The 7,002-nt window shown below is 48.8% G+C and overlaps 2 pseudogenes; both read left to right on the top strand.

Annotated features, from left to right (window-relative positions):
* LOC111956463 (gap junction beta-2 protein-like) overlaps positions 1-747 on the top strand; it is a 4,433-nt pseudogene extending 3,686 nt beyond the window's left edge.
* Positions 748-1,544: 797 nt separating this feature from the next.
* On the top strand, positions 1,545-6,737 carry LOC111956462 (gap junction alpha-3 protein-like; annotated as a pseudogene).
* Positions 6,738-7,002: the final 265 nt, after the last annotated feature.

Genomic DNA, 7,002 nt, shown 5'->3' with positions numbered 1-7,002 from the left:
CATTAGTTATATCCACATAAATTCACATTTCCTGTTGCTGTAGGATTATTTACCCGCTGTTGCAAACTGGCTCAAATAAAGATGCTACATCTGTAGTTCTAAGCCTTATCTTCACCTTCGTTCTCCAGGTATGCTCTATACGTGTTGTACGACGGCTCCAGAATGCCCAGGCTGGTCCAGTGTGACCAGTGGCCCTGTCCCAATGTGGTGGACTGCTTTGTCTCCCGCCCCACAGAAAAAACAGTCTTCACCGTTTTCATGGCCCTCCTCCTGCGTCTGTATGGCACTCAACATGGCCGAACTGGCCTACCTGGTCGCCAAGGCTATCGCTCGGTGCCCGTCATCCCGGCGCAGAGGGGGGAAACAGAAAGGAAGGGTGCAAACTGTTCCTCAACCTCTTCAAAGACAAGACTCTGCAGCAGAACAAGAAGAATGAGAAGTTGTTGTCGTCCTCTTCGTCTGGGTCCACCTGCAGCAAGGCGGTGTGAGGACGGGGGAGCTATAGACATAGCGTACTATGCACACACAGACGTGCAAAACATAAGTAGCCTACAGTACACCACAAACACACCGAATCATAAATATGTGTAAACACTGTGTAGTCCACTCCAGACACGTACAGAAGATCTCCCTTCCCCGCTTCAGTCACAGGAGTCACTACCCATCTAGTGGCCAATATTCACACATGGCCACTGACCCCTCACAGGCAAAGACAGGCCTACAAACAAACAGACAGACAGACAGACAGACAGAACAGACAGACAGACAGACAGACAGACAGACAGACACAGACAGACAGACAGACAGACAGACGACAGAAGACAGACAGACAGACGACAACAGACAGACAGACAGACAGACAGCACAGACAGACAGACAGACAGACGACAGACAGACAGACAACAAGAATTGTGGAATTGTGATGTTGGTAATGAAGAGATAACATTGTAAATACACTGACAATAGCATTCGTAGAATCACAGTAGAGTACTATGAGTAAAGGCTTATGCAATGACCTACAGAGGATGTGTGTGTTTTAAAAACTTGTGAAATAAAAATATTAGATATTTGATATACTGTCTGATCATTGAGACACATTTTAGCAAAGCTGCATTTCACAATTTGGGTGATGGTGGTGGTCAGATGTTGGTAAATCATATGTGGTTGTGTTAGTGGGCCTGAGGAGCACATCCCAGCACTTAATCATGAGATGTGATGTAATATATATATATATTATTTCAGATAGCAAAATATAAAATAGAGTACTACAAAAAATATACAAAGTGCACAAAGAAGATGTTCAGATAGTACAGATAATATGGGAGAGGAACATCCAGTCCTGTACTTTAACTCATCTATATGCATTTAGGCCTACTTTCCAACATTGTCAAGCCATCATTTTCCCCTGCGCACGGAGACGCCATGCACAATTTGGAGTCCTGGTGTGGAATTTCGGAAGAGCAGGGTGGCAGGGTGGGATGGGAGGTGACGGAGGTTGACGGGTGGGCGACGCCCCCCCCTCCACCCTCCCCCCGCGTGCACTCATGGAGGTCACACAATGTGACAGTAGCGATGGCTGGGCACGGGACGCAGCCGCTGCGTTTGCGGGACCCCATCTCCAGGTTCACACCGCGCCCTTAGACTAGCATCGCTTTGCTCACCCTCGCGCTGTCTCTCTCTCTCTCAATTGTTCACTCTCTTTCTCTCGCGCCAGTAGAGTACTATGAGTAAAGGCTTATGCAATGACCTACAGAGGATGTGTGTGTTTTAAAAACTCGTGAAATAAAAATATTAGATATTTGATATACTGTCTGATCATTGAGACACATTTTAGCAAAGCTGCATTTCACAATTTGGGTGATGGTGGGTGGTCAGATGTTGGTAAATCATGTGGTTGTGTTAGTGGGCCTGAGGAAGCACATCCCAGCACTTAATCATGAGATGTGATATATATATATATATATATATATTATTTTCAGATAGCACAAATGTAAAATAGAGTACTACAAAAAATATACAAAGTGCACAAAGAAGATGTTCAGATAGTACAGATYATATGGGAGAGGAACATCCAGTCCTGTACTTTAACTCATCTATATGCATTTAGGCCTACTCTCCAACATTGTCAWGGCCATCATTTCCCCCCTGCGCACGGAGACGCCYTGCACAATTTTGGAGTCCTGGTGTGGAATTTCYGAAGAGCAGGGTGGCAGGGTGGGATGAGAGGTGACGGGGGGTTGACGGGTGGGCGACGCCGCCCCCACCCTCCCCCACGCGTGCACTCATGGATGGTCACACAATGTGACAGTACCGATGGCTGGGCACGGGACGCAGCCGCTGCGCTTTGCGGGACCCCATCTCCAGGTTCCACACGCGCCCTTAGACTAGCTTCGCTTTGCTCACCCTCGCGTTGTCTCTCTCTCTCTCTTGTTCGCTCTCTTTCTCACGCGCACGCCTGGCCTCGAACCCCGCGGGAGAAAAGAAGAGAACGCAGATCGCGACGCTTCCGGAAAAAAGTTTTGGCCGGCCGCTGTCAACGGAGATTGGTAAGCTGTCAGAGCTGGGGAGTGAGAGGGAAGGGGAGGGATCTTTCTACCTGGGAAGGTCTGTAGGATTTTCCAACCCTTTCAAAATTTGGATAGCTTCAGTGACCACCGGATATTGCTTCAAGTGGCCAAGGCTTGMGGAGTCTATCCATCCACCCTGTCCTTATGCTTATTTGGGAACGACAAGTAGCCACTTTTACGCTCACCAATTCCAATGCGAGTGATGTTGACTTGACTTAGCRTGCAATCAATTACTGTATCAATAAGTATTCTGTTAGGATATCTACTGCCCAAGGTTTATATATTTAAATAACTTGGGTCAGTGTGGTCAAAGAGTTAAATGGTGCGGCCGCTGGAACACAATGCCGTTGATCCCCGTCAATAGCCAMTGCCAAGGAGCACAATGCGCGTCTGGCAGCTTCTCTATTGTCACAGGTGACAGACGGTATTTCATCAAAACCTCCAAAGGATCAACACATATACTGTGCAGCTCGACACATACTGTCATTATAGAGGGGTATTGCACCACTTTGATACCAGCGCGTTATTGAGTAGGCTAGGCCAGGCATAACGACCATGGAGTCATCTATTGAAATTAATATTGAACTGTAGAAGGCCAGTGATTTGAMTTGAGCTAATATGGGCTACATTCAGCAACAATGCACCATAAAATCGATAGATTGGGATACTGTGGTAATCATAGTAATCATAGATTTTACAGTAACAGCCTGCCTGTGTTTTAACATGGGGAAAATCGGTCCTTGTTTTCAAAGTTTGTAAAACCACTTCATGTCCAAACAGGAGTTTGTAACAGGAGAGTAATGCAGCTGGGATCAGTTTTTGTTGTTGTATCTATGCATTGGTGATATAGAGCCCTCTGTAAATGCATATCAGTCGATCCGGGGCAAATATTTCCCCTCATCAGCAGTTCTGTGTTTTGATGATCCGAACATTCCTCCCAGGCTGTTATGTACTCATTCAGACTGCCACAGATGGCCAGCCATTGTAACCCGCTTGCCCAGCAACACACAGACAGGCCTATGGATGGATTGTATACATTCCTCAATTAAATCTGCCTTTCAAAACAAAACACATATGTCTATCGCTATCATTCTGTGGCATTCATAGGGTTCATGGTTCCATGTAGTCTGTCCAATTAGAAACACCAAAGTCACCTATTTCAGAGAAAGAGACATTTTGGGGGAAGATGATGTAGGTTTTTGACTTTGAAGACATGATACATTTTTTATTGGTGGCCAGTAGGCTTGTAGAAGCCAGTCTAAAAATATTTGAGTTTTCCACTCATCTCCGAAGTGTCTATATCGTAAGTTGCATGGACAATAGGCATACAAAAGAATGGTTAATTTGGGTATTTGGGTAATGTAAGCATATTTAAATGACAATGACAATTATAATTGCAATTCATAACTGATATGATTTTGTTTTTTGCTTCCAGGTATTGTATTTCTTTTGAACCACTAGTCGATGGATTTATCACTGACAATACAACAACATTTTAGTAAGTCCACCGTCTGTCACTGCTTTGGGTGCTTTTTTGTGTCATTGGATATCTGGTTCTCTTTGGGTCTGCTTTGCAATGTGTTCAGAAGTTGCCGTGGCCACTGGATTCTCAATTGTAGCTGATTTCAAATTGATAGAACTGTAAAATGTCAGTATTGGGAAAAAACTTTCCTTTGAATTGCTGCTAATGATTCTAGTAGGCCTGGAAGAAGCACAATGGTGGTGCTCAGGATTTGTTATTGGCGCGTTTAACCTCAGTCTCCAGTACTGTGATTAGAGAATGTATTAGAGAAGTATGTGGCCGGTCGAGAGTGAAAGTGATCAAGGCAGCTTGTTAGTCCCTTATGACTGACTCGATGGCGTCCATCCTGTGTCTGAGGGAGACGAGTGTTGTTCGGTGGTCTCCACAGCTGTTCTGGGCTGCTGAGTGGAATGCCACATTACAGAACCTTCAGATAAAATATATTAGAGCAGATATGTATCCTTTATGTAGAACAAGGAATCATGCCGCCTCCTAAATGCAACCCGCTGCCTCCTTCAGTGCCAAACGCATTGGCTTGACTGAGAGATTGTGTGACTTCACAGAGTGATGTCGGGAGCAGAAAGTGCATAGGATGGGTACAATGTGTGTGCATAAGATGAAAGTAAATCTTTGTAATATTATGGCTTCAAACAGAGGTAACTCCACCAATGTTTGTTTTGGTTTCTGAACCTGTACATTTTCATTCAAAGTTTTTATTCCCCTCTTCTCTCATGTCCCCTCTCTCATTTCCCCACCTCCCTTTCCTGTTTTCTTACCCTCTCAGTTGTTACTCACCCATGCCTGTGCTCCTCTCCCTGGCCTATGCTCTCTCATTCTGTGTGTGTTCTCCCCACCCTCTCTTCCCTCTCATCCCAGTCGGTGCCTACACAGACCTATTCCCTCTCTGTTGCTCCCACCTATCTCCAGCTTTCCAGCTTTCCCCCACCTCTCTATCGTGCACCTCTCTCCTGCTTCACCAACCTCTCTCTGCCTCTCTTCAGCATCTCTCCCTCCTCTCTCCCCAGCTCTCCCACCTCTCCCCCCAGCCATTCCCCTCAGCCTCTCCCCACCCAGGCTCACCAGTTGCTACTCATCCCCAGGCCTGTGCTCTCTCTCCCCAGGCTAGAAATCGTGTGAAGCATGGGTGACTGAGCTTTCTGGGGCGGCTGCGGAGAACGCTCAAGAACACTCCACCGTGATTGGCAAGGTGACTGATTGATCGATTGATACATTTTATACAGTTATTTGATTGATTGACCATTTTATTCCCCTTATGCCCTCTTATGTGGCTTATGTCCCTTGTGTCCAGGTGTGGCTGACAGTCCTCTTCATCTTCCGTATCCTGGTCCTGGGGGCGGCTGCGGAGGAAGTGTGGGGTGACGAGCAGTGACTTCACCTGCAACACACAGCAGCCGGTTGCGAGAACGTGTGCTACGACGAAGCCTTCCCCATCTCGCACATCCGCTTCTGGGTGCTGCAGATTATCTTCGTGTCCACGCCACCTTGATCTACTCTGGGACACGTGCTGCACATTGTCCGCATGGAGGAGAAACGCCGGAGAAGGAGGAGGAGCAGCGGAAGGCCAGCCGGCACCAGGAGGAGAGAGACCAATCTGTACAGGAACGGAGGAGGAGGAGGGAAAAGGAAGAAGCCCCCAATCAGAGACGAGCACGGTAAAATCCGCATCCGGGGGCTCTCCTGCGCACGTACGTGTTCAACATCATCTTCAAGACGCGTTCGAAGTGGGTTTCATCCTGGGTCAGTACTTCCTGTATGGCTTCAGCTCAGCCCCCTGTATAAGTGTGGTCGCTGCCCTGCCCCAACACGGTTGACTGCTTCATCTCACGCCCCACAGAGAAGACCATCTTCATCATCTTCATGCTGGTGGTAGCCTGGTCTCCCTGCCTGCTCAACCTGCTGGAGATATACCACCTGGATGGAAGAAGGTGAAGCAGGGTCAGCAACGAGTTTGCGCCTGCCCGACGACGAATGGCGCTCCCCCTGGCAGAGACGAGGCGGTGGAGTCCAATATGATCCAGGAGGGGATCGCCCACCGGCCCTCAACTGCCTGCCCACGTACTGGTGGCGTGAATGTGGTGTACCTGCCCAACGAGCAGGCAAACACCACGGCGCTTTATCCGAGCAGCAGGCAGAGGCGGCGAACTCAAGATGGACCCTTTCCATGAAGACTTCCTGCTGGAGGCTCCTCCACATCCTTCTACGCAGCGAGGGCAGTGGCCAGCACAGTCCGTGGAGCAGAACTGGGCCAACATGGCCATGGAGCTGCAGACTCTGGATGCTCCAAGTCCTCCTCCTACCCTCCTCCTCCCTCCTCCCCTTCTCCGCCACCCTCCTCCTCCTCCCCCACCTCTTCTGACCAGGAGAGTCACCCCCTCCACCGACACTGCCCCTCCTATCCCCGACTCCCGTTCCTCCACCCTCCCCCTGGGAAATCGAGAAGGAGTGAGGAGCACCAGCAGCAGAAGAAGAGGAAGCGAGGCGGCGCTGCCTAACGCACGTTGATGATGTACCGGTGACCCGGGTGGAGATGCACGAGCCCCCGTTTTCATAGCGGCGGACGCCCGAAGGCTGAGCAGGGCCAGAAGACCAGCAGTGTCCGAGCCCGGCCCGACGACCTTGCCGTGTAACACATACACACGACACACACTCTCACACCCTTCACACAATCACATACAAACACATGCAACCCCTTCCAACACGCACCCCAATGCCTCTGGGTTCTATACATGATATATCTTTGAGGCTCAGGTGTCAAATGTTGTGTGAAATACAGAGGCGATGGTGGGGGGGGGGGGGCTCTGGAGTTGAGATGCTCCTGACATTACTCTCTACAAAGTTGCGTTATCTGGAGATGCATTCGGTGAGGTGAGGCATAGCTTAGTGCTTCAAAGT

Source organism: Salvelinus sp. IW2-2015, linkage group LG32 (assembly GCF_002910315.2).
Source record: "Salvelinus sp. IW2-2015 linkage group LG32, ASM291031v2, whole genome shotgun sequence".
Classification (NCBI taxonomy): domain Eukaryota; kingdom Metazoa; phylum Chordata; class Actinopteri; order Salmoniformes; family Salmonidae; genus Salvelinus; species Salvelinus sp. IW2-2015.
This window is presented reverse-complemented; position numbering and strand designations above follow the sequence as displayed.